Source organism: Mustela erminea, chromosome 12, assembly GCF_009829155.1.
Source record: "Mustela erminea isolate mMusErm1 chromosome 12, mMusErm1.Pri, whole genome shotgun sequence".
Taxonomy (NCBI): Eukaryota; Metazoa; Chordata; class Mammalia; order Carnivora; family Mustelidae; genus Mustela; species Mustela erminea.
The window spans coordinates 90,762,540-90,787,900 of record NC_045625.1 but is presented as its reverse complement, the minus strand read 5'-3'; the positions used below and the strand labels follow the sequence as shown (position 1 = coordinate 90,787,900).

At 49.2% G+C, this 25,361-nt stretch overlaps 1 protein-coding gene across 4 annotated transcripts in view; it reads right to left on the bottom strand.

Annotated features, from left to right (window-relative positions):
* Positions 1–13,344, bottom strand: part of SPIN1 (spindlin 1) — a 77,460-nt gene extending 64,116 nt beyond the window's left edge. For 2 of the 4 annotated variants that reach the window (XM_032308652.1, XM_032308656.1), the window contains exon 1: positions 12,504–12,584. The gene's annotated coding sequence lies outside the window, so the exon portion shown is untranslated. Of the gene's footprint in view, positions 1–12,503; positions 12,585–13,148 lie in introns of those variants that run through there. The other 2 variants (XM_032308653.1, XM_032308655.1) reach the window with 2 other exon arrangements.
* Positions 13,345–25,361: the final 12,017 nt, after the last annotated feature.

Below are 25,361 nucleotides of genomic sequence, written 5' to 3'. Positions count from 1 at the left end.
AACCCAACTATGTCATTGATTTGGTTAAGTGTCAACAGACCAAAGGTTCCAAATGTAAGAAATATTGTCAGGCTAGATTGTTTAAATTCCAACTATACATTATTGACAACAGACTCATTCAAAATACAAGTACACAGAAAGTATGAAAATAAAGGGCAAAATAAGGCATACATTACACATATTAACCCGAAAAAAGATAGTGCAACTACACTAATATTCAGCTAAATAAACTCTATCCTAACAATATTTTTGCTTTAAAGGGGGACACTTAATAGTGTTTTAAAAACTCAAGTGATGGGTGCCTGGGTGGCTCAGTTGGTTAAGCAACTGCCTTCCGCTCGGGTCATGACCTGGAGTCCTGGGATTGAGTCCTTCATCAGGCTTCCTGCTCCGCAGGGAGTCTGCTTCTCCCGCTGACCTCTCTCATTCTCTCTCTCTCTCTCTCTCTCTCTCTGTCTCTCAAATAAATAAATAAAATCTTTAAAAAAAAAAAAAAACCTCAACTGATGAGGAAGACATACAATTCTAAATATGTATGCACCTAACAATATATCCTCAAAATACATAAAGCAAAAACTACCACACTAAGGAGGAACAGATAAATGCAAGCTCACAATATTAATACATTTCTGTTGCTAAACCATACAACCAGTAGACTAAAAGGAAAAGCTAGTGAGGATGTTAAAGTCAACATGACTAACCAAGCTGAACTAACATATAGGCACTGCATCCAACAAACTGAGAAGCACATTCTTTCCTAGCACACACTGGGTATTTACAAAAATTGATCACATGCTGGGCTATAAAGCAAGCTTCAAAAATTTCATAAGCTTTTAAATAGTGTTCTGACCACAACAGAATTAAGATACAAAGAGAAGCGCCTGCGTGGCTCAGTGGGTTAAGTGTCTGCCTTCAGCTCATGTCAGGATCCCAGAGTCCCAGGATCGAGCCTCACATCAGGCTCCCTGCTCAGCAGCATCTGTTTCTCCCTCTCCCCTTCACCACGCTCACATGCTCTACCCTCCATAAATAAATTAAATCTTTATATATATGCAGAACAGAGAGGATTCTAAGAACAGTGAGACCACTGTGTATGACAACTATAACCGTGGTACATACCACATATTTATCAAAACTCAGAGAATATACACCATCAACAGTAAATACTAACATAAAACTACGGACTTAGAATGGTGATGATGTGTCAACAAAGGTTGGGTGATTGTAACACACGTACAATCTGGTGCAGGATGCTGACAGTGGGGGAAGCTGGGCAGGCTGACGTGGTCAGGGAATAGGGAGATACGGGCGAACTCTATCTTCTGCTCAATTTTGCTGTGAAAACTGCTCTTAAAATGGGCACCTGGGTGGCTCAGTGGGTTAAAGCCTCTGCCTTCAGCTCAGGTCATGATCCTTGGGGTCCTGGGATTGAGCCCCGAATTGGGCTCTCTGCTCAGCAGGAGGCCTGCTTCCCCCACCCCCCACCTGCCTCTCTGCCCACTTGTGATCCCTGTCAAACAAATAAATAAAATCTTTAAAAAAAAAAAAGCGCTCTTAAAAATAGTCTTTTTGGGGCGCCTGGGTGGCTGGCTCAGTGGGTTAAGCCTCTGCCTTCGGCTCAGGTCATGATCCCAGGGTCCAGGGATGGAGCCCCGCATCGGGCTCTCTGCTCAGCGGGGAGCCTGCTCCCCACCCCCACCCCCGCCTATTTGTGATCTCTGTCTGTCAAATAAATAAATAAAGTCTTTAAAAAAAAAAAAAGTCTTAAAAAAAAAAAGATTTATCTGTCAGGTTACGTTAAGTGTCCTTTGGTTACAAACCCCACAAATCTTAATTAAGAAAACTTAACCCAAAAGAATTCCGACCCCCCACCCCCCACCCTCCTCTTCTCTCCGCCGCACCCCTCCTGTACCGGCCTCTGGTTTCTGCTCACTGTGGACACACAACGACCAGCACTGCAGGAAGCTGCACGTGGAAACATCCCTGGCAGGAGGAAGGGGATGTGGCACGTCTCACCACTGCTCTTCAAGTTGATTCCAAGAGTCTCTTCTGCTCACATTTCACGGACCAAGATAAATACACGGCCCATCTAACTGAGGAAGCAGGAACCAGATACAACCACACAACCACTAACGACTACAATTACGAAGACCAACAATACCAAATATTGGCGAGGATGTAGAGCCACCAGGATACATTCATTCACTGTGTAAGAATAGAAACTGGTCTATCTGGGGCGCCTGGGTGGCTCAGTTGGTTGGGCGACTGCCTTCGGCTCAGGTCATGATCCTGGAGTCCAGGGATCGAGTCCCACATCGGACTCCCTGCTCCGCGGGAAGTCTGTTCCCCCGCTGACCTCGCTCCTCTCATGCTTGCTCGCATTCTCTCTCTCAAATAAATAAATAAAATCATTAAAAAAAATTTTTTTAATAAAAAAGAAAAAGAAACTGATACATCCACTTTGGGAAAGTGGATGTATCTACTAATACTGAACACAGACCTACTCCGTGACTCAGCAATTCTACTCCTAAGTGTACCGAACACAAAAGTATGCAATAAAAGCATACCCAAAAGTTCACAGCAAGTCCACTCCGGTGAGCCCTGTGACAGCCATGAAAATGAGCCTCTTGATCTCCTACCATGGGGAGCTGCTCCACTCTGAACCCAGCAACACGCTCCACACCAGCACCCCACTTCCCACAGGCTGCTTCTAGCCAATGACCAGCCACAAGCAGAATACTAAAGCGGGCTGACTCTTGAAGGACAAGGGACCCTTATGACTCCCAACTCTGGCTGGAGACCCCTCACTGGCCTTGCTTAACCTTCTTAGACCTGCGCTGCGGTCCTCAGACCGCCTCCCGAATACTCTTCATCCCTCCTCCACACGCAGCGACCCCCAAGGTGACGGCGACGCCCACACATGGATTCCCGCCGCTACATCCAAATCTGATCCCAACTTGGGACACCTGCGTGGCTCAATCAGTTCAGCATTTGCCATCAGTTCAGGACACGATCCCTGGGTTCTGGAGTCAAGCCGTGACCAGGGTGCTCAGTGGGGAGTCTGCTTCTCCCTCTCCCTCTGCCCCTTCCCCCTCTGCTTGTGCTCTAGCTCTCCCTCCCTCAAATAAGATCTTTTAAATAAACAAATAAATAAATAAGCAAACAAACAACCTGAACTAACAATCTCAAGCTGGAAACATTCCAGTGTTTATTGAGAATGAAGTCCCACGAATAGTACAACACATGCATGAAACTGCAACTCTAGTGACCACATACATGAAATTCTTGACTAGTCCCAGTTAGCGTGTCACAGGCGGTGAATGTACCACTACTTCTATGCATCTCACACACACACACACACACACACACACACACTGGAAAGAAAAAGCAAGACTGTGAAGTCAACAGTTCTCAAAGGGAAGGTAAATCTGCTACTATAACTCAGAGTATGCCATTTAGAGCCAAATTGTTACTGTGTTAGCCAGAACCCTCCTCTTGCCTTCCCCCACCGGCCCACCCCCAGAATTAACCAATTATAAGATTGCTGTGAATCAAACATACTATTATGCAAATACTTAAAAGCACAGACACAAAGACATACACACATCTTAAAACACACATATACAAGCAATGCAAACACAGTTCTGTAACTTCCTTCTTACTAGGTATTTTGTTTCCCACAGAGTACAGTAAAATTTTCCTCTTATTTGTAATAGTTACAGGACAGTCTAGTGTATGGATATAAAATTCACTTATTTTGCCCTAACCCCAACATTGGACAGGTGTTTCAAATTAGTCATATCACAATTACAATCATGAAATATCTTACACATACAGATTTGCGTCCTCATGGCAAATGCACCTGTACAACTAATTCCTATCAGTGGAACAGCAAAGCACAACAGTATAGACATTTAGAAACATCTAAATATAGGGGTGCTTGAGTAGCTCAGTCAATTAAGCATTGATCTCTTGGGTTTCTGCTCAGATCATAATCTCAGGATCCGGGGATCAACCCCTGTATCAAGCTCAGCAGGGAGTCTGCTTGAAATTTTCTCCCTCTGCCCCTCCCCCACTCTCTCTAAAATAAAATCTTTTTTTTTTGAAAAGTGTCAAAATATAGTGAAACTACTTTCCAACAAGGTTCTATCAAATTACAGTCCCACCAATGACATAATTTATTGAAAAACTGTGTATGCCTTAGGTTAATCCTATCGTATTAGACTAATACCTTAGAAATTATGAAAAGTGGGACACTACGGTGGCTCAGTCGGTTAAACATCTGCCTTCAGCTCAGGTCATGATCTCAGGGTTCTGGCATCGAGTCCCACATGGGGCTCCTTGCTCACCAGGGAGCCTGCTTCCCCCTCGGCCTGGTCTGCCTGCTGCTCCCCCTGCTTGTGCTCTCTGTGACAAATAAGCAAAAAATCTTTTAAAAATTATGAAAGTAATTATAAGTGGAAGCACATAGTATCACTTCTGTCTTTTACTAAGTCAATTTAAAGAAAACTTCTTAAGATTAAATACCAGAATAAGCCAAAGAAATTAGTGGTAGGTGCAACCCAAACATTAATTCTAAATTAAACCAAAACCATTCCAGGGCACAGGGGTGGCTCAGTCGATTGAGCTTCCAACTCTTGATTTCAACTCAGGTCATGGTCTCAGAGTCACAGGATGGAGCCCCATAACCGGGGGGGGGGGGGGGGGGTGTCTGCTGGAAATTCTCTCTCCCTCTCCTCCAGCTTGCTCACTTGGTCTATAAAAATAAACAGATCTTTAAAAAAATAATAAATACGGGACATCTGGGTGGTTAAACATCTGCCTTTAGCTCAGGTCATGATCCTGCTCAGCAGGGAAGTCTGCTTCTCCCTCTGACCCTCACCCTACTCACACTCTCTCTCAAATAAAATAAAGTAAAATAAAAATACATAAAATACAATAAAACAAGGCCATTCCACAGACATGCCACTCCAGGATCCAACTATCACCACCACATTTATGAATCTTACAGTTCCCACTGAGAAAAGTGACCGGAGCTCTGTAGGGTACTGGGGCTCCCCTTGCAAACCACAGTATAAGGCATCTAAATCCTCCCAGGGTGGGTGTGCAGTAGATCTTTCACAACAAGGCTGCTCCAACACGCCAATCTCCCTGAGCCTTTAGATGCCTTCTTCCTCCTGGTATACCAACACCGTCCTGGCATTCCAGCTTGGCATTCCAGCTTGGCTCCGACAGACCGCCTTTTGATTTGTTTCAGGCAATCAACCAGCACTCTAATCCCTCGAGCTACAAAACTGATCCCAGAATGCCTGCTGATAAGCCCTTAGCAACAAATTCTGCCTAACCCACCTTCTTGTCCCTTCCACCCTTAAGATCCATTCCCACAAATACTCCCCAGGCCCTACCTATATAAGGGCAAACCAGACAATCTTTTGGATCTCCTCCTGAGTCACACTCTATACCTCCCTCTTTGGGGCCTGCTGGGTCGATCCTTGGGGGAGGGCAGGCAATTACAGGTTTGCCAGGCAAAGGGAGATTAAGTTCCCCACACAAGGGTTGGAAAAGCTGCTTCTACTGCCAAAAGTAGCACAGTAGAATTCAGTAGGTCTCCAGCTTAATCAGACTCTGACCCCACATTTCTTGATCCAATTTTTAGGATTCCACTTCTTATCAATGCTCTGGTTTAGGAATTTGGAATTCAATTTGCATTTTTTAGGGCCTTCACAGAAACTTTAAGGTCTCTTACATGGAACCCGAGATGGAATTTAAAAGCCTGAGATCATCATTTTGCTCTGTTATGTTTTAACTTGGCTAGACTGAACCACATTCCTCAGAACTTCCTTTCCTGTTTCTGGTTTGGGCCCCAAGAGAGCTGCTGATACAGTGGGCGGAGGGTGCAGCACATACCACAGCACGTCTGGAGCCTTCTTCCACCCACCTGCTGGTTCCCCTCACTGAGACCAGATAGGGCTGGCCTGGCAAGGCTGCTATGGTGGCTCATCTTTTACCCAGGTTCCCTGAGAGTCCCACCTCCTGGGCCATGTGTGCAGTCAGCTCCAAGACCGAAGTCAGAGGCATCACAACAGACAAAACTGCCATCTTGTCTCATATAGCAGACCAGACATAACTACACAACATCTTTCCTTAGACAACTGCCCAGGAGGTTTGAGCACTCAACAACCAAGGCACTGAGCTGAGAACTAGAAAAGTAATTAGAGGCAAAACCAGGAACAGTCTCTGCTTTCATAAAGCTCAACTTCCTAGAGAAAATAAAAACTCACTGAGTTACATTAATTTACACTGTAATTTTGTAAGTAGCAATAAGGACAGCACGGTCTCTAACAAGCGAGCCTGACTACAGGAAAGTCAAGAACACAACTCCAGAACTTCAGAAAACTGATGGCCATTGTAACGTGTGATGGACACACAGAGTTCTTTAGACTTTTTTGCCTTTCTCATGAAAATCTGCAAACTCACACAAGAAGAATCTCATGAAAAAGGTGGTGCTTGATACAAACTCTAAAAAACGACAAGGAAGAACTACAACAGGACAAAAAAAAAAAAAAAAAAAAAAAAAAAAATTCCAGGCAAAGGAAAAAGAACCAGTGCCTTCTGTGGAGAAGATGCCGTGCACAGAAGACGGACGCGCACAGCTGGAGCACGGAAAGCCAGGGGAGATGTGCTGTCAGACACGGCTGAGGTGCCGAAGAATAAACATCAGGTGCACCCCTGAGATCACGGCACCAAGTTCAGTACTTAAAGCCATTGAGAGCTTTAAGTAAAAGGGTGACATAATCAGATCCAACTTTTTAAACTCTAATTTCTTCACACTAAACAAATTTCAAACACATCTATCCAACAATCTCACTATCTTAAAGCTAAATGTGCACAAATACAAAAACATATCCATAAGGTTATTCCCTGCAGCAACATTTATAAAAGCAACAGAATATCAACAATCCACGTTCATCATTCAGGAAACTACAAGCACAAAAAAATGGAAAAGAGCTTATACAAAGCAATCTCCATAACATATTAATTAAAAATAAAGAACAGTGTTGAGCTCTACCGTCTGTTTAAAAACGAAAAGGAAATAAAAGTAGGAGTCCGGGATTCTATTTGCAAAAATGAAACACTGGGCGAATAAACCAGAAATAGAAAGGGGGCACGACGGGAACGGTGCAGGGACAGCAGTGGGAGAACTAGGAGCACACCCTTCTACCACAGCTTTGCCTTTGAACTACACACACATTGTACATACTAACATTTTTAAAAGTACATTAAACAAAAATTAATGAAACACTTAAAACCTAAAGATTTTGGGACGCCTGGATGGCTCAGTGGGTTAAAGAGTCTGCCTTTGGCTCAGGTCATGATCCAAGGGTCCTGGGACTGAGCCCCGCATCGGGCTCTCTGCTCAGCAGTGAGCCTGCCTCCTCCTCTCTCTCTCTGCCTGCCTCTCTGCCTATCTGTGATCTCTGTCTGCCAAATAAACAAATAAAATCTTTTTTAAAATAAATAAAGATTTCATACAAATAAGCCAAACTAGCAATTAAACTGGTAACATAATCAGAAAAAAGTATTTTTAAGTCATTTTATAATTCAGAACATCAACTGTGCATCCATACGTGGACGCAGTTTAAGAACTTTTAAGAACAGAAGAACTGTAATGAAATACAAACAACACTTTGTTATTGGTGTTTTCAAACATCATTTATATGCAGCAGAACAATGAAAGCAAAGTTGCAAAGAATGCAAATTTTCGACGTTACAGGAAAAATGATAAAGTAAAAACCCTGCAATGTTAAATGTTACATTTAAACGGAAAATATCAATATAAAATCAAATTTTATGTATTTCCCAACCTGTCCAATGAGAGTAGAGACATCCCAGTAGCAATACAGACCCACTGCACCAGATTTTGGTATCTAAGTTCCAACCCCAATAGAAGGAGCAGAAAGAACTAGCTGATCAGGAAAGCACAAAGACTTAGACATCTAGTATCAGAAAGCAACAAACGGTTCAAAGATGAATGGGGTAGCATCCAAGGACAGAGATTCGGCTTAAAGGAACTGCACCACGCCCAAGTGAGGAAAATGAGGACTACTTGATTAAAACACACTGAATACACAAAAATCCATGGGTCCACAGTGGTTTCTAAAGAGAAAAAAGCAAAAAGATACTAACAACAACCCAACCCTGTACACAAGAAAAAGGACATTCTGATCACTTGTCAGGACCTATTAATATTAAGTAAGATTAATTAATATTACTATATTAAGCAATTAATATTTTAATTAATATTGATATATAACTAGCTAATTAAGATTAAGATATATAACTAGCTAATATATAAACATACATTCACATATAAATCTATAAACATAGATTCATGTATCTAGGACTACAGAGCTCATTTAAACACAAACAGGTCCAAAAATTACACCTACACTATAAGGATGTAACTATAAACAAACTGAACTTATTATAAACAAATATAATCTAAGTTAAAAAAAAATAAGTTGTTCCACCTTGTTTATTTTTATTTAAGTCATTTCTAAATCCAATATGGGGCTTGAACTCATGACCCTAAGGATCAAGAGTCACATGTTCTAAGGAGTAGCACAGGGGACATCGGGAGATGGAAAGGAGAAGGGAGATGGGGGAAATCAGAGGGGGAGACGAACCATGAGACACTGTGGACTCTGAGAAACAAACTGAGGGTTTTGGAAGGGAGGGGGTAGGGGGCTAGGTGAGCCGGTGGTGGGTACTGTGGAGGGCACGTATTGCATGCAGCACTGGCTGTGGTGCATAAATGAATTTTGGAACACACACACACAGACACACAAAATTTAAATGAAGTTAAATGTTTAAAAATAATAAATTAATAAATAAATAAAGAGTCACATGCTCTTCCAACTGAGCCAGCCAGAGTCCCTGCCTTTTTTTTAAAAAAAGAGGGTACTACAGTCTAAAAATATCTACAATGGTATAAAAATGCTTCACTAGTCTCTTCAATGACACCGTCACTACCGGCTGCGACATCATCCGTGCTGAACGGACCCTTCACCGTCACTACCGGCTGCGACATCATCCGCGCTGAACAGACCCTTCTCCCTCCGCCCCTTCTGCCCCCAAAACTCGACACATGTAACATTCTAGTGACTCCAGACCAATTTCCCTCATTCCAAATGACTGCATCCACCACCTCCCACAGGCTGGACTAGAGATCCTGCGCCAGTACATTCCTCCAGGGCCACCTTTCATGCTGGTAATGCCTTCCAAAGGCTTTGCCCACACCAGCAGCCTTGACGGGGCATGCAGAATTATGTAAAAGCTGCTCCGGACTTCAGGCCACAAACACCGGCCACGTGAACTACAGGTGATGTCAGCAGTGATAACGTCACCATCACCGTCATCGGTGCCCAAGGTGCACCCACTACAGAGCCCTAGAGGCTGACACTCTCGACCTGTTCAACAGACAAACACACTCATACAAGTAAATGCTAACACAAGTCAATCTTTGGTTGGGATTCAAATCCAGGACGGTCTCAGATACCTCCAGGTGCCTCTGCTGCTGCCCTCCACCTGGACTTCTCTGCTCTCCTGCTCTACACTCCTGACCCTGCTGGGGCACTGCCTTCTCTTCCAGACGCCCTCAGCATCAAACTCCCTCATGGTGTACATGCCGATCTTCTCTACCAGACGGCAGGTCTACAAGGGCACATCTTTATGTATTATGCCCACACATGATGCATTTTAGTAAGAACTTATGGCAATTTTAAGCCCATAAGCACCCAACAAAGAACTGAAATGACACTGAATACTGGCACGTAACTAAGTAAACCGTTCACCTCAACATTAACGACACCATGCTAGTAACTACAGCAAAGTTCAAAAGCAGGAAGGGAAGGAAATCCACAATGACTGGCAGTGGTGGCTGCATTTCAGGACTGCCCTGAGAACCCTACAAATCCACTTAATTCTTGCAACAGCCTTGTGGGGCGCGTCTCCTCCCAGTTCACAGCTGAGAAACGGCAAGTCCACGAGGCAGGCGGGATCATCTGTGTGGCTTCAGACCAGTCACCTGTGGGGCTGGATTTCCACCCAGACTCTCCAGAGCTGAAGGCCATGCTATCTCCAAGGCCAACTCCAGAGTCTACAGCCTTTTCACAACACCATGTCTGCCAAATCGAACAAAGTACTTGGGCAAAATAATTGATTCCCTCCTCCAAGTTCTTCTCATTCAAGGAACAGCAAAGAAAGCATTTAATTAAGGCATCAGTAAATATAAGTATTTATGTAGATATGTATTGACTGCTCTTTCTCAGCAATAAAGACTCTGCTAACTAAACTAAAAGATATACTCAACAGCATTGTTTTTAATCTATAAATAACCCATATGATTAATCCTTCAGATATAGTATCTTTGCCACATATTTTTAATGTACCAGGAAAAAATGCTAAACATTAAGAAGTGCAGCAAGTCAAGCTATGAGTGTGTGCGCAATCAGGTGAAGTCACCGGGAAATGAAAACACTGTAATTAAATTTCCGCACTTACAACGTCAAATTAATGATTCTCCCATCTTAAGACGAAGAGCCAGATCCGAGATATGTCCATGAGATGCACACGCACTCACAAACCACACCAACCTGCCAGTCCCCAGTGAAGGTACAGGTATGTAAACTACCTAAGATGCACTCTGAGGAGAGCAACCACCAATGTTTCATTGTGACCTGGATTCCACGGGTGCTGAAGAAGACAAAACAAAACGAGATCTGCAGCCAACTATGGAAACAGCACTACAGTATTTGACCCTAAGGGAGGACAGAAAGCAGCACGGTTTCCCAAACTGAGGTGACCAAGGAACCCTTTGTTCTTCCTGCAGCATCTCCCAGAACGAGCATCACAAACACTACCTTAGAGGGCACTGGGCGGCTCAGATGGCTAGGCGTCTGCCCTCAGCTCACGTCCCGGTCTCAGGGTCCTGACATGGAGCCCGAACACAGGCTCCTGGCTCAGCTGAGAACCCGTTTCCCTCTGCCCCTGCCTGCTGCTCCCCCGGCTCGTGCTCTCTCCCCCTCCCCGTCACATCAATGCTACACACACAACACACCGCCTTACAACTAAGTCAACACCGTTACTGTACCCCGAACTGGGAACGGAAGGTACTGACAGGGCAGTGCTAGCAAAATTCTGGGACCCGCCGAAGTCTTTTTATTTAAACAATTTCTATGCTAAACATGAAGCATAAGGAGAAGAAAGGCCTTTTCTTGCCTTTCCCATTTCGCAGCATCTTAACATCACTTCGCTACTCAAGATGAAAATAAAATCCTCTTTTACTTCTCGGCTGAAGCTAATACCCACTATCTGGAATTCTGACACAAACCGTGCGACCTTCACTTGCTGTCATCAAGGCTGAGAATGAATGTTCTGCGAAACCCCGGCGACCGTGACTTGGGGGTGCTGCCCACCCACCCAGGCTGAGGGAAGCCCCCTCCCCTGACCCCGTCTGAAATGCCACCACCTCCGAAGGGCCTTCACGAACTCGGCCCGCCCTGGGAACACCCAAGGGCAGGCTCTCCTAACAAAAGCGGGGCAGAAGGCCGGGGCTGCCCTCTCCATCGCCCTTCCAGACTGCAGAGCTCCTTCCAGAAAATTCCAACAGAACAAAGTTACAGGTGCCGGCATCTGGGCAGGCCTGTGGTCCCCGGCTCCACGCACGTCACTCGGCTGAGGGTGTCCTGCCGGCCTCTTGACGGACTCGCCAACACAGCCCCGCCACCCGCGTGTGCCGCCCCGACGGGCGCGGAAACTCCGCGTCCAGACACGAGCCAGCCGGCACACGCACCGGGACCAGCCGCCGCACCAAGACGCGCGGGGCGCCCACCTCCAGGCCCTTTCCACCGCGCGCCCCCAAAACCAGGTCCGGGGAGGCGCGCCAGCCCAGCCCGGGCACTGCGCAAGCTTCCGCGCCCCGCGGCTCATCCCCGCGCCCCGGGCGCAGCGCGCTCAAGGTCACCCGGGCTGAGGGGGCGCGAGGGGAAGACCCCGGCCGGGGCCGGAGACTGCCGAGCCCGCAGGGAAGGAGGGAGGACGGCCCCGCGGCCCCGCCCCGCCCCCCGCCCCGCCCCGCCCCCGCCCGGGGGTCCCGTCGCCCGCCCCGCCCGGCGGGTTATGCAACGCTGCCGCGCCCCGCCCCCGCCGCCCCCCGCCCGCCGGCGCCCGGGCCTGCGGAACAAAGCGCGCGGGGCCCGCGGCCGGGCGGGCCGGGCGGCCGCCATGTTGGCGGGGGCGGCGAACAAAGGCGCGCGGCCCGAGCCCGAGGCCCCCCGCCCCGCGGCCCGGCCGGCAGGGGGCGCTGTGCAGGCGCCGCCCGCGCCCGGACAATGCGCCGCGGCCCGACCGCCACTCCCCGGGCGCCGCCGCCCGCAGCGCGCCCCGCCCGCGCCCCCTCCCTCCCGAGCGGCGCCCGCTCCCCGGCGACGCGCGGGTCTTACCTGCCGGCCGCCCAGGCCGCCGTCCGCAGCCTGCGGGCCCCGCCGTCCCGCGCCACACTCCCGCCCCGGCCCGACCGAGCCAGACGGCGCCGCCCCGCCCCCGCTCCGCTCCGCGGCCGCCGCCGCCCGCCCCCGGCCGCACGGCGCACGCGCACTGCGCCTGCCGACTGCGCCGGCCGCGCCGCCCGGCCCCGGCCTGACGGGCAGCATTGCGCAGGCGCCATAGCAGCGGGTGGGGCCTGGAGGCCGGGCGGGATCTGGGGGGCAGCGGGGCTCGGCCGGGAGCCCGGACTGGATCCCGCGACGCTCACCTGGCAGCGGGGCGGGGCCTGGCGTGGCAGTGGGAGGAGTCCCGGGAGCCGGGCTGGGCGCTACTCACCCGGCGACGAGGCAGGTGGGGCGGGGCGGGGCTCGGCCGGGCTCCGGCGTCTGGGTGGGGCCTGGAGGGCGGCGGGCGGGGCCTGGAGCCGCGCACCTGGCGGCAGGGAGGGCGGGGCGAGATGGAGCCGGACCGGGGTCTGCGGCGGGGCGGGACTCGGTGGGCGGCAGAGCGGGCCGTGGCGCCGCTCACCTGGCGGCCGAGGGGATGGGAGGGGACGGCGCGGGACGGGGCCTGGCGGCGGGGCCGGGCTTGGCGCTGCTCACCTGGCGGCGGGGCTGGCGGTGAACAGAGCAGGGCGGGCTTCGTACCGCTCTCACCTGGCGGCGGGGAGGAAGGGAGCAGGGCTGGGCCCGCTGGGCGCTGGGGCCTGGCGCCGCTCACCTGGCGCCTGGGCGAGCGGGACCGAGCTGGGCCGACCTGGCGCCGCTCTGGCCAGGTGGCGGCGTGGGCGGCCGGGGCGGGGCCGAGGGGCGAGGCCTGGCGCGCGTCTCACCTGCGGGCGCCGGGGGCCGCGGGGCGGGGCGGGGCCCGGGGCGGCGGCGGGGCGGGGCCGGGCCCCAGGTGCGCTCCGGGAGGGGGCGATGTTCGGGGCGCGGGGTCGGGCGCCGCGGCCTGCGCCGGAAGTCACGCATCCTGGGAAGTTTCGTTTTCGCGTGGCGGGAGGGCTTCCGCGGGCGGCGCGGCCCTCGTCCTGCTGGCACTGACGCCGCGACTCGTCCTGCCGCGCGCGCCGCCGGGGCGGGGGAGGCCGGGGACGGCCGTGGGGGCCTTGCCGCAGCGCACACGCCGGTCTCCCGCGCTGGCCCGCTTCCCGCCGCCGCCCTGCGCCGCCGCCGCCCCTCGCCCCGTCCGCGCGGACCCGGGCCTCGCCCACCCACGTGTGACCTTGAGAGCGCGGCCCCCACCGCCCGCGGGGAAGGTGGAGCAGCTCTCCTTCGGGATGGGGAGCCAGGCCTTCCCACGGCCACTCGTGAACCCGTGGACTCGCTGCGCCCAAGATGCCCCTTGAGTGCGCGTGGGTTGTGCGCGGGAGGAAGGGGCGAGGACGCAGCGAGGACACTGGACTCCCGCTGAGTTCAGTGCAGGACCGTAAGGTTGACTCTAAGCCCCGCGCCCCAGCCGGGAGCGCGGCGCGCGCCGCCCGCACCCCGGGGCCGGGAGCTTTCCTCCCGGCCCCAGCAGCCCGGTGTCCTCCCGCAGGGCGCGGGACCGCTGTGGTTCCTCGAGTGCAGTCGCGCGGCCGTGTCGTGGGAAGGCGCCTCACCCGGCGTTGTCAGGTCGGATGACGGGGCTTGGAGAGCGCTCTGGGCGCTGGCCTGGCGCACAGCCGGGGGTTAGCAAGCTCCGCGGGATCTGCCTGGCACCTTTTCCGTTTCTCCCAGATAGGGCTGTGCGTGCCTGCTGTGGCAGTCGAAGCTCGTCTCGGGTGGCACACGTGGCGTGCGCGGGGACCCAACAGGCCAACTGGAGAGCCCGTTTAGACACGCAGAGGAGTGTGGCCCTGTGGTCAGCAGTGAAGAAGCACTGAGCGCTGCGAAGTCGTTGCTTCGGTTTGGCGTGGACGGTACTGGAGCAGATCGGGAGCGGGGGGAGCAGGCTGGTGTCAGGGAGGCAGCGGGTCAGTGCTGTCCCTTCCGTGCCAACACCTTGCCACTGTGGATATTTGAGGCTGAGTCATTCTTTGTTGAGGGGGGTGTTTGGCAGCATCCTTGGCCTCTACCCACTTGATGCCGGTAGCACGCACCTTCTCCGACATTATGACGGTCAAAATGGTCTCCAGAGAAAGCCAATTGCGTTTTCCCATCCCCGTCCCTCCTGGAGAGGCCCGGGTTTAAATTTTGCCTCTGCTGATGACCACTGGGAGCTGTCAACAATGCACGGGCAGGGAGGTGAGCCAACCCCATGTCGGAAAAGGCCTCCCTCCCAAGCCGGCAACCACCAAGTCCTTCAGCCAGAAGTATCTGACCCACCCTCCCCAGAGAAGCCTTGCTCTTTAGCATGCTGAAGGTCAAAAATAGGCTTGTACATCAGCCATGTAAATCTGTAGATTTTTTAAATGAATCTATTTACAGGGGAAAAAATCAGACAAATCTATTGGGAGACATTGTGCAAAACAGCTCCACTGGACTTTTCAAAAAGTCAGTATCAAACCAAATCAGAAAAGCTAGGGGATTGGGGCCAGACGTAAGAGACCACAACCAAGTCCTTCACATGACCCTCAATCCTACACCACTTTGCAGGAAAGAAGCTGTAAAGAGATTTGGGGGACAGCTGGAGGACTTTTTTGTATGAAATGTCTTTCAGACTGCTGCTGAATTATTAAATGTTTTAGTGTGATGACGTCTGTCGCATTGCCCTGTTCTTAGGAGATATGTTCTGAATTATTTCAAGTGGAGATTCCTGGTGGCTACAACTTACTTTCAAATGGTTCGGAAACAGATGTATTTTATCTAGAGATAAAGCAAATGTAACAAAACATTAACAATTGGTGCATTTAAATAATGGGTGTATGTGTGTTCACTGTCCAGTTCAACTTCTCTGGAAAACTGAAATTTTTCAAAGCAATGAGTTGGAAAAGTGGAGCCACAGTTAGGTCAAGAATCTCTAGGATGGGAGGCTCAGGGAGCAGTCCCTGCCACCTGCCAACTTGCTAACCAAGCATTTCCAGAAATTTAAAGGTTGCAGTTTTGTTTGTTTTGTTTTTTATAGTTTCTCAACCACACTTGACTTCTGGAGATTAGGTCAGATGAGCCTACATGTATCCTTTCTTTTTCTTTTTTTTTTTAAGATTTTATTTATTTATTTGACAGAGATCACAAGTAGTAGGCAGAGAGTTGCATAGAGAGGAGGAGGCAGGCTCCCCATGAAGCAGAGCCAGATGTGGGGCTTGATCCCAGAACCCTGGGATCATGACCTGAGCCGAAGGCAGAGGCTTTCACCCACTGACCCACAGGCGCCCCTACATATATCTTTTCTCCTGCAGCAACTTTGTTGCTGGTAAATATAAATTGTTAATAGTCCAGGCTCTGCTAGGCCTATGTCTGTCTGTCTCTCTCTTTCTCTCTCTCTCACTTTTTAAGATTTTATTTATGTACTTGGGAAAGAAAGATCTAGAGAGCATGGGGGGGCGGGTGTCGGCAAAGGGAGAGGGAATGAGAGAATTTTAAGCAGGGTCCACACCCATCACATAACAGAGCCCAACACAGGGCACCATCCCACAACACTGAGATAATGACCTGAGCCAAAACCAAGACTCAGACGCTCGATCAACTGAGCCACCCAGGTCCCTCTAAGGCTATGTCTCTTAATGTTGGGTCCCTGGGCTCCTATTTGGGGAGAGCAAATTTCTGCCCCAGATTAATAAATCTGTGATACAGGAGTGAGGTGAGCTTAGACCAAGAGCAAACCTTGGTGTATTGGTATACTTACCCACTGACCTTGTGTTAGTTAAAAACCAAACTTAAGAAGCCTTTTCAAGTTTGGTTGTTTTTTAAGATTTTTTTTTTTATTATTCTTTGGCAGAGATCACAAGTAGGCAGAGAGGCACACGGTGGGGGGGTGCAGAGTGGGGTGCAGGCTCCCAGCTTCCACCTGAGCAGAGAGCCCAGTGCGGGGCTTGATCCCAGGACTGGGATCATGACCTGAGCCGAAGGTAGAGGGTTAACCCACTGAGCCACCAAGGTGGCCCTCAAATTACATTTATTATAAAATAATCCAGTTGTTCAACACAGCAAAAAGTATTCAATATGCATCATATACACTGTGCACAAGGATAATTTGTATTAGTTTAGCCTCTAGGTGGATGAGTTTGATGAGCTTTCCATCTTTTTGTAGAAAGGGAGGCTCTCTCCCTATTGGCTAGTTGCATCATCCTCCCGTTGGCCCAGTACCCCTGGACCCCCCGGGCAGTGGGAGCAAAAGCCGTTGAACTGAGAACACTTGGGCTTCTTTCCTGTCTAATACGTTGATCCTTATGATTGGAGCTCAGGCTGGCCCATCCACTCCCACCTGTGGCTCCAGATTTCTGGCTGTGCTAATGAGGCATCCCCAGCACATGAATCCTGATCGAACGGCAGCCTTACCAGGACAGGGGCATCAATTCTGTGCTGGTCCTGTTGGGCACTGGGGTTAGATCTCCCACTGAAAGCCATTCTTGATACACACTATGCAGAAGGATGCGTGAGGTCTAACACTGTCATCTGGTGCAAGGTTGTCCAGAGCTTGCTTGCATGGTCGGCAGTGGGGCCAGAAATTGAGGGGAGGGGTAAGGAAAGCTCAGGAAGGGGCAGGGTCTCCTCTGCCTGGAACTTCTCCAGGTATATACCCTGCTCAGGGCCCCTGGAGGCTGGATTCTCCAAGCCTCTTCTCACCCTCCTGTCACTTACTTGATCTCTGGCAAGAGATCTGTCCATTCTCTGTCGTATGTCCACTGCCTGGACTAGAGCCGAGTGAGCAAGGGGTTCACTGAGGATCCTGCACACCATTTGTGGACTACAGATGGCTTCCCAGGTTTGCTGCACAATTTCAGTCCAGATGCTACTCTTCTAGGGGAAGTAATCCTTCAGGGAAAAAAAAAAAAAAAAAAAAACAGGTTCTCCAGAGATGCTAATGCAGGCTCTGGAGGGCCACACAGTCCCAGGCCTAGACCCTGGCCGCTGACCCCTTTCCCCACACCCAGGGTCCTCCAGGGTCCACCTCAACTGGGAGGGTGTAAATCCCCTCTTCCCACTCTGATTGGAGGGGCCTGGCCACCATCTACCGTCAGGGAGATCCCACACAGAAGCTTCTTCTAAAGGGGGAGGGAGCCAGCCTGTCATAATCCCCTCACCCTGGAAGTCTCGCAGTGGGACAAGAAGGGCCAGAGGACCATTCCCCTTAGGAATCCTGTCTCTCCACAGGCATTGTTGGCTTAAAAACTTGCTCCTGGAACTTCAGCAAAATCACAAATTTGAGCGCCTGCCCCTACCAGGCTTCTCTTGGGCCATCGAAACTGTCAGCGCCCTGCCAAATAAAAAAGAGAGCCCGGAGAGCCTTTCTACCCCCTGGCTTAACAAATGTCCAACAGCCCAGGCACCATATTAGCCTACATCCACGGCCACAAGAACGTTTCGACTTCATGAAGGGAATGTCACGTGGTGGGAAGGAAGTGTTTGCAGAAAGAATGACTCCAAGAGAAATGGCAGGAGCAGAGTTCAGCTCTCTGGTCAACAGGCAGCTTCCTCCCCTGGTTCACTCCTGGGCCCCTCCCGGTCATTCTCTGCACAGCGGGCAAATAAACGTGCTCAAATGTCTCCCGAGAAGCCTGCCATGACCACCTGCACGTGTCGATTGTTCTCTGGTCTCTGCAACGTACGTGCTTGTGTGTCTCTTCAGAGCACTGATTCTCCTTTGCAGTCCCATAAAATATTGATTTGTTTATGTGTGTGTTGCTCGTCTGCCACCCCGTTACAAAATCCAGATGGCAGAGACAAGATCCGTCCTTACCAGTATATCTCCTGAAGGAAAGTAAGAATATAGATGTTGGATATAGATGAACATATGACTTGTTTTGGGAATACTGGATCATGTGGATTTATCAGGACGTGCTGCTTGTGGGGATTCAGATGCCAGGACACTGGGCAATTTAAATTCTCATTACCTACTCTTACAAGATTATATCAAGAATCAAAATAAATTCTGGACAGCCCTGTACACGCAGAAGGGAGTTTCACCATCCAGGAAGACACAGCTAAAGATGTTCAGTGGGGTTTGTGGGGCTGCTGTTGAATCAATCTGGTGCTATCTGGAGGAGAATTTCGAGAATCATAAACTACAGGAGACTATGAAGAAGTCTATGGTAATGATGTTGGGGGACAGCTTTGGGCTGAGTGGAATGCTCATGGAAAGGATGATATAACTTCTAAACACCAAGCACACCGGACCCTTGATGGTAGGGGGTTTACTGCTTTGTTGGATGGCACAATGGTCAGGTTGAGAGGGAGGAAATTCTCATCATAAAAAACAACAACAACAAAAAAAAAAACCTGAAGAATTTTGATTAAATGTTACGAGGATAATAAAATTATGTTTATTTCTCTCAACAGATTAGTTTTTCCTGTGTTTGACCTTTACATAAATGAAATGAAACAATGACACGCCTGCCTATCACATACTCCTTCAATACTCCCAGGGACCCTGTGCACAAACCGGAAGACAGCTACTATAGGTTACACCCCTAGAAGTGGGATCTATGAACGAAGTATATGTGTTACCAGATAAAACACCTATGCAGTGATAGAATTTCAGATGTCTGCCAATTTATTAGGTGACAAAACCATACCCATGATAGTTTACACTTGCATTTCTCTCATCATAAGATAAACTGGTTTCTTTACATACGTTTAAATGTCACTTGGTCCTAGGGAATCCACTATAAACTATTAGAAGTCATAAACGAGGGACGCCTGGGTGGCTCAGTTGGTTAAGCAGCTGCCTTCAGCTCAGGTCATGATCCCAGCGTCCTGGGATCGAGTCCTGCATCGGGCTCCTTGCTCAGCAGGGAGCCTGCTTCTCCCTCTGCCTCTGCCTGCCATTCTGTCTGCCTGTGCTCGCTCTCTCCCCCTCTGTCTCTCTGATAATTAAATAAAATCTTTAAAAAAAAAAAAAAAAGAAGTCATAAACGAATCTAGCAAGGTTGCAGAATATAAGATCAATATACAAAAATCAATTGTGGTTTTTTGTGGAGGCCAAGAAAACCTAAGGCCATCCCGTCTCAGGTTTAGCCTTAGCATAAGTACAGCCATCTTTGCTCTGGCAGCCGTCTCAGAACCCTGTGCCCAAGGACAGAACTTTCCCCTACTTTACTTTAGTTCTAAGAAACCCCACCCTGCTTTAGTCCCAGAGACCTCCACCCTGCTTTAGTAAACAGGAAGCCCCACCCTGCTTTAATAACAGGAACTCATAAATACCCCTGCCTTAACTAAGCTCGGGGTCCAAGTCCCTACTCCATTGAGTTGGGTGTACTTGGGCCCAAGCCTAAGCATGTCACCTCGGGGTCCAAGTCCCTGCTCCACTGTGTCGGGTATACTTAGGCCCAAGCTTAAGCTTGTTAAATAAACCCTCGTGTGGTTGCATCGGTGTTGGCTCCTTGGTGGTCTCAGGGACGCAAAAACTTGGGTACAACAGTTTTAAAGTATAGTAGCAATAAACAAACTAAAAGTGAGATTGAGGAAACCATTCCTACAATATGGATGGCCCTAGAGGGTATTAGAATAAGTCAAAGAAAAATGCCGTATGATTTCATTTATATGTGGGATCTAAAAAACAAAACTGGCGCCTGGGTGGCTCAGTGGGTGACCTCTGCCTTTTCAGGTCATGGTCTCAGGGTCCAGGGTTCGAGTCCCGCATCGGGCTCTCTGCTCAGCGGGTAGCCTGCTTCCTCCTCTCTCTCTCTCTGCCTGCCTCTCTGCCCACTTGTGATCTGTCAAATAAATAAATAAATCTTTAAAAAAAAAAGTTTTCAAAAGAATAAAACAGGAACAAAATTAATTAATAAAAGAAGTGCAAAGTTCATACCCTGAAAATCTCCAAACAGTGTTGAAAAGAAAGAACTGAGTCACAGATTAAAACACTTCGTGCTTACAGGTGACAGTACCTTCCAGATGGCTCTTCAGGTTCAGGGCAATCCCTCTCGAAATCCCAGCTGATGTTTTTTTTTTTCAAAAATTGACAGGCTGATCCTCAAATTTGTGTACAAATGTAAGGGATCCAGGATAGCCAAAGCAATATTGAAAAAGAAGAGTAGAGCATGAGGAATCCCACTTCTCGACTGCTGAACCTCCCGAGGTAACAAAGAGGTGGGACCGCCGTGGGATCAGAGCTACAGGCGGAGGCACGAAAACAGCCCAGAAATAAACACTCACATTTACAATCAATCAATTTTCCACGGGGAAATCAATTGATTTTCCAAGACAGTGTGATGGGATGCCCGTCTTCTCAGCAAATGGTGCTGGGAGAGTGTATATTCACATGCTAAAAAATGAGGAGGGAACCACCTCCCCAACTGCACGCGGTGTGTTAACTATTGACTCAACGTGTCAAAGACCTAAATGTAAGAACTATAGAGTGCTGGGCGCCTGGGTGGCTCAGTGGGTTCAGCCTCTGCCTTCAGCTCAGGTCATGATCTCAGGGTCCTGGGATTGAGCCCCACATCGGGCTCTCTGCTCAAGCAGGGAGTCTGCTTCCCTCTCTCTCCCTGCCTGCCTTTCTGCCTATTTGTGATCTCTGTCTGTCAAATAAATAAAAATCTTAAAAAAAAAAAGAAAGAAAACCCACACAATGGGAGAAAATATCTGAAAATCACCTTTTGAAAAAGGACTTGTGTACCGAACAACATAAAGAACAATAATAAGGGGCGCCTGGGTGGCTCAGTTGGTTAAGCGGCTGCCTTCGGCTCAGGTCACGATCCCAGGGTCCTGGAATCGAGTCCCACATCGGGCTCCTTGCTCGGCAGAGAGCCAGCTTCTCCCTCTGCCTCTGCCTGCCATTCTGTCTGCCTGTGCTCGCTCTCTCTCCCTCTCTTTCTCTGACAAATAAATAAAATCTTTAAAAAAAAAAAAGAACGATAATAAAACAACAAACAATTAAGAAGGGGCCATGGGTCAGAATAGCTAGTTCTCCCAAAATGAGAAGCAGGTGGCCAATAAGCCCCGGAAAAGACATGGAATGTCATCAACTGTCCAAAGGGCCACAGAGGGTATATTTCTATTTAAACAAATGCCCAGAATAGGCAAATCCATGGAGACAGAGGGTGAGCGGCTACCCAGGACTGGAGGCAGGGGTCAGGGAAAGCGCTCCAGGACGGTTGTGGTGACGGGTACACAGCTTTGTGAACGTACCCAATGCCGTCGAGCTTTAAATAGGTGAGCTGCCTGCCATGTGAATTCTCTCTCAACACAAGCTGCTACATAAAGGAGTAAGACAGAAAAATGTCACTGACGGCCGTGGTCTCGTGAATTGTCTGTGGCCTCGGTCTACCCTTCTACTTGGGTTTTTGTTTTGTTTTTCTCCTTTGTCTATAGGAACTCTTTGCACAGGGAAGAATATTAGTCCTTAATCACATGCTGGCAAAAGTTTTACCTGATTTTTCGTTGGGTTTCTTATTTCATTTCTGGTGGTTTTGTTTATCGTTTTTTGTTTTTTGTTTTTCCTGCAAAGGTTTAAAAACTTTATACAAGCGGATTTGGTGCTGTTACGTTGCCTCTTCATATTTTTTACCATGTTTAGAAAGATCTTCCCTATAATGAAATGATGCTTTTTTTCCTCTCATAGTCAGAAACTGTTCTTTTTTGGGTTCTTTAGGATGTTAGAATGATACGATATAACTTTAAGCACTAGAAAAGATTAATTTTGACTTTGTCTATAAACATTCCCCATGTTTTCAATGTGGCTTTCATCATCAAATACCCAAAACCATTTACATTCATCTTCTATCGTGTTTAAATATTAGTCTGTGTCATTCTGAGATGACTACCCTAGAAATCCAAAACACGCCTTCCTGAGGGTCACCAGCTTGTGTGTGTGTGTTTGAGTGTTTAGAAACAGAGCCCAGCACCCTCTTCCCCTGGCCCTCTTCTCCTCCAAAGCTTCCTTTGATTTGAAAAATGGGAATAATTAACATACAATGGGAGAGAGAAACTATGTGAAGCCCCAGTGCTTGCAAACAATGGCCCTGAGTGACAGGTGACTTTCACAATGGCCTGCCAGCCCAGCTACCGACTTAGGTTTGGGTGTGTGAGGTTAGTGCCCACCAAGGGTGATCCTGGTCCTTGCCACGCCTCTTCCTGCTGTGAGGGTGACTCAGGCTGAGCGAAGTCTGGCACACGCGGAGGTGAGGACCTGCATTCCGGCGGACGACACAGGTCCAGGGTCGCCCCAGTCGTGCAGCCCGTGGCCAGAACAAGGACGGACCTAGACAGCCTGGGGCCACAGGGCTCCTGTGCCATGATCTGTGCCAAGTCCTCTTGGGCCCTTTCCTGCATCGGCAGACTCTGGGCCTAGGAGGAGGAGAGCTTCTTGATCTGGGGAGGGCAGGGCTGGCCTCATTTTCTGCCCCAACATTCGTAAATCTGAGTGTCCTTAGGAACTCGAGTTTGAGCCTCAAACCTGGCTCCTAGGCTTCCTGTTTCTGTCTCAAACTACACCCTCTATCCTGAGACCTCCGAAGCCTACTTTGCCCACCAAAAGGCAAGAATTTTGTTCTCTTCAGCTCTTCTGACACTCCTCCATTGGGGCAGAGGGTGTTCGCATGCTCGGAACAGGTGAATTTCAAACGTGTGATCGGGCCGCTAAAAGCCCCACGCATCCCCACGTGCAAATGTGCTTCACGGGAGTGTCTGTACACACTGCTGCACATCAGTACGTGAAAGACGGGGCGCCTGGCAGGCTCAGTCGGTTAAGCGTCTGCCTTTGGCTCAGGTCATGATCTCAGGGTCCTGGGATGGAGCCCTGCATTGGACTCTCTGCTCAGCATGGAGCCTGCTTCCCCCTCCCTCTCTGCCTGCCTCTCTGCCTACTTGTGATCTCTGTCAAATAAATAAATAAAATCTTTAAAAAAAGAAATTCAAAACCTAGTTCTCCAACTTAAACTTATAATTCTTACTACTCCCTGTGTCTAACAAACATCTGCATCCGTTTTAAGGAGGGACTTTGAGACAAGTTCCCTCAAGCATTTTGCAAAATACTAGATTTCCTCTGTAAGAGCTTCCGTTGTGTAATGAAACAAAAACGTCCCCGAGTCGTTAGCAACTGTCACAGATTCATACATTGTTAGCAACTGTCACAGATTCATACATTGTTAGCAACTGTCACAGATTCATACATTGTTAGCAACTGTCACAGATTCATACATTGCAGGCGCTTCCAAGTGGACTGATAATGTCTATGAAGAGAAAGATTTCCTTTTAAAATTAAAAAAAAAAAAAAAGTCCATTCAGTTATTTACATGTTTTAAATTGGAATCATGAGACTGTTGTGCCCCAAGTCCTTAAGCTTTTTAAAAATACTTAAAATAGCAGGTATGCACAAGAATACTAACACTGGGTTCACTTTGGGCCCTCGGGCGTGCACCCACGTTGAAATCTCCCTGGAGTAAAGCGCGCTTGCCCAGCAGACCACGGAGCGAGGCCAGAACACCCTTCCCGAGCGGTGCTGATCCTCAGCTCCAGAATCCCGTCGTGCCCTCCTCAAAATGGGGGAAACGTTTCTGGCCAAAGGGCCACCCAGCCCACGTTTGCAGGAGTCAGGTTAGGCGATATCCATACTGCTCTCCGGCCTGCCCTAAAGACAATGGCTGAACTTTTCTGCATTTGGCATTTTTGCCTTTTGTGCCTGTAAGATATTTAAATGACATTTCTTGGGTTTTGTACTTCCCGAGGCCCTCACTCTGCACCCACAAGTTCTACGGTCAATTTTATTTTTTAAGCTTTTATTTATTTATTTTTATTTTTATTTTTATTTTAAAGATTTTATTTATTTACTTGACATAGAGAGATCACAAGTAGATGGAGAGGCAGGCAGAGAGAGAGAGAGAGATAGAGGGAAGCAGGCTCCCCGCTGAGCAGAGAGCCCGATGCTAGACTCCATCCCAGGACCCTGAGATCATGACCCAAGCTCAAGGCAACAGCTTAAGCCACTGAGCCACCCGGGCGTCCCAAGGTTTTATTTTATTTATTTATTTATTTATTTATTTATTTATTTATTTTAAAGATTTTATTTATTTATTTGACAGACAGAGATCACAAGTAGGCAGAGAGGCAGGGAGAGAGAGAGAGAGAGAGAGAGGGAAGCAGGCTCCCTGCGGAGCAGAGAGCCCGATGCGGGGCTCGATCCCTCGACCCTGAGATCATGACCCGAGCCGAAGGCAGCAGCCCAAACCACTGAGCCACCCAGGCGCCCCTCTACGGTCTCTTGAAGGAGTTCCGGACACGCCACCCAGAAATATGCCTCTTTCGTATATTGTTTTGAGTCAAGGCTCTTGAAAAGAGCAAACGCAGGGAGAAGCTTTCTCTGAAGTCGCCTCTACGAATCGTGATGAGGCCTCAGAGCAGTTCAGCAGGAGTCTGCCCCCAGGGCTCCGTGCACAGGGGAAGACCTGCTCTTATCAGAGCAGAGGAGACTAGAAGCCACCATCAACCACACCCAGACTTTGTCCCAAACTGTTTATGAAGAACAAAAATGCAGCCTGGTAAGTTTGCAGATCTGCTTGGCTTTCTCTCCAGCTCCTGGCTGACCGGGGAGGAAGCCCACACAGCCGGTGGGGGTCTCCCAGGAGCTCTGGGAATGCAAGCTTTCTATAGCTGGAAGGGGGCAGAGCTATTAGCAAAAGGGAGAAAGGGCTGTTTGGAGGAGGTACCTTCCCGGCAGGGGAAGGGCAGGGGTCTTACAGGGCAGAACCCCCCACCTTCCCCGCCGGGGGTGGCATGTGCCCCGGGAGAGGG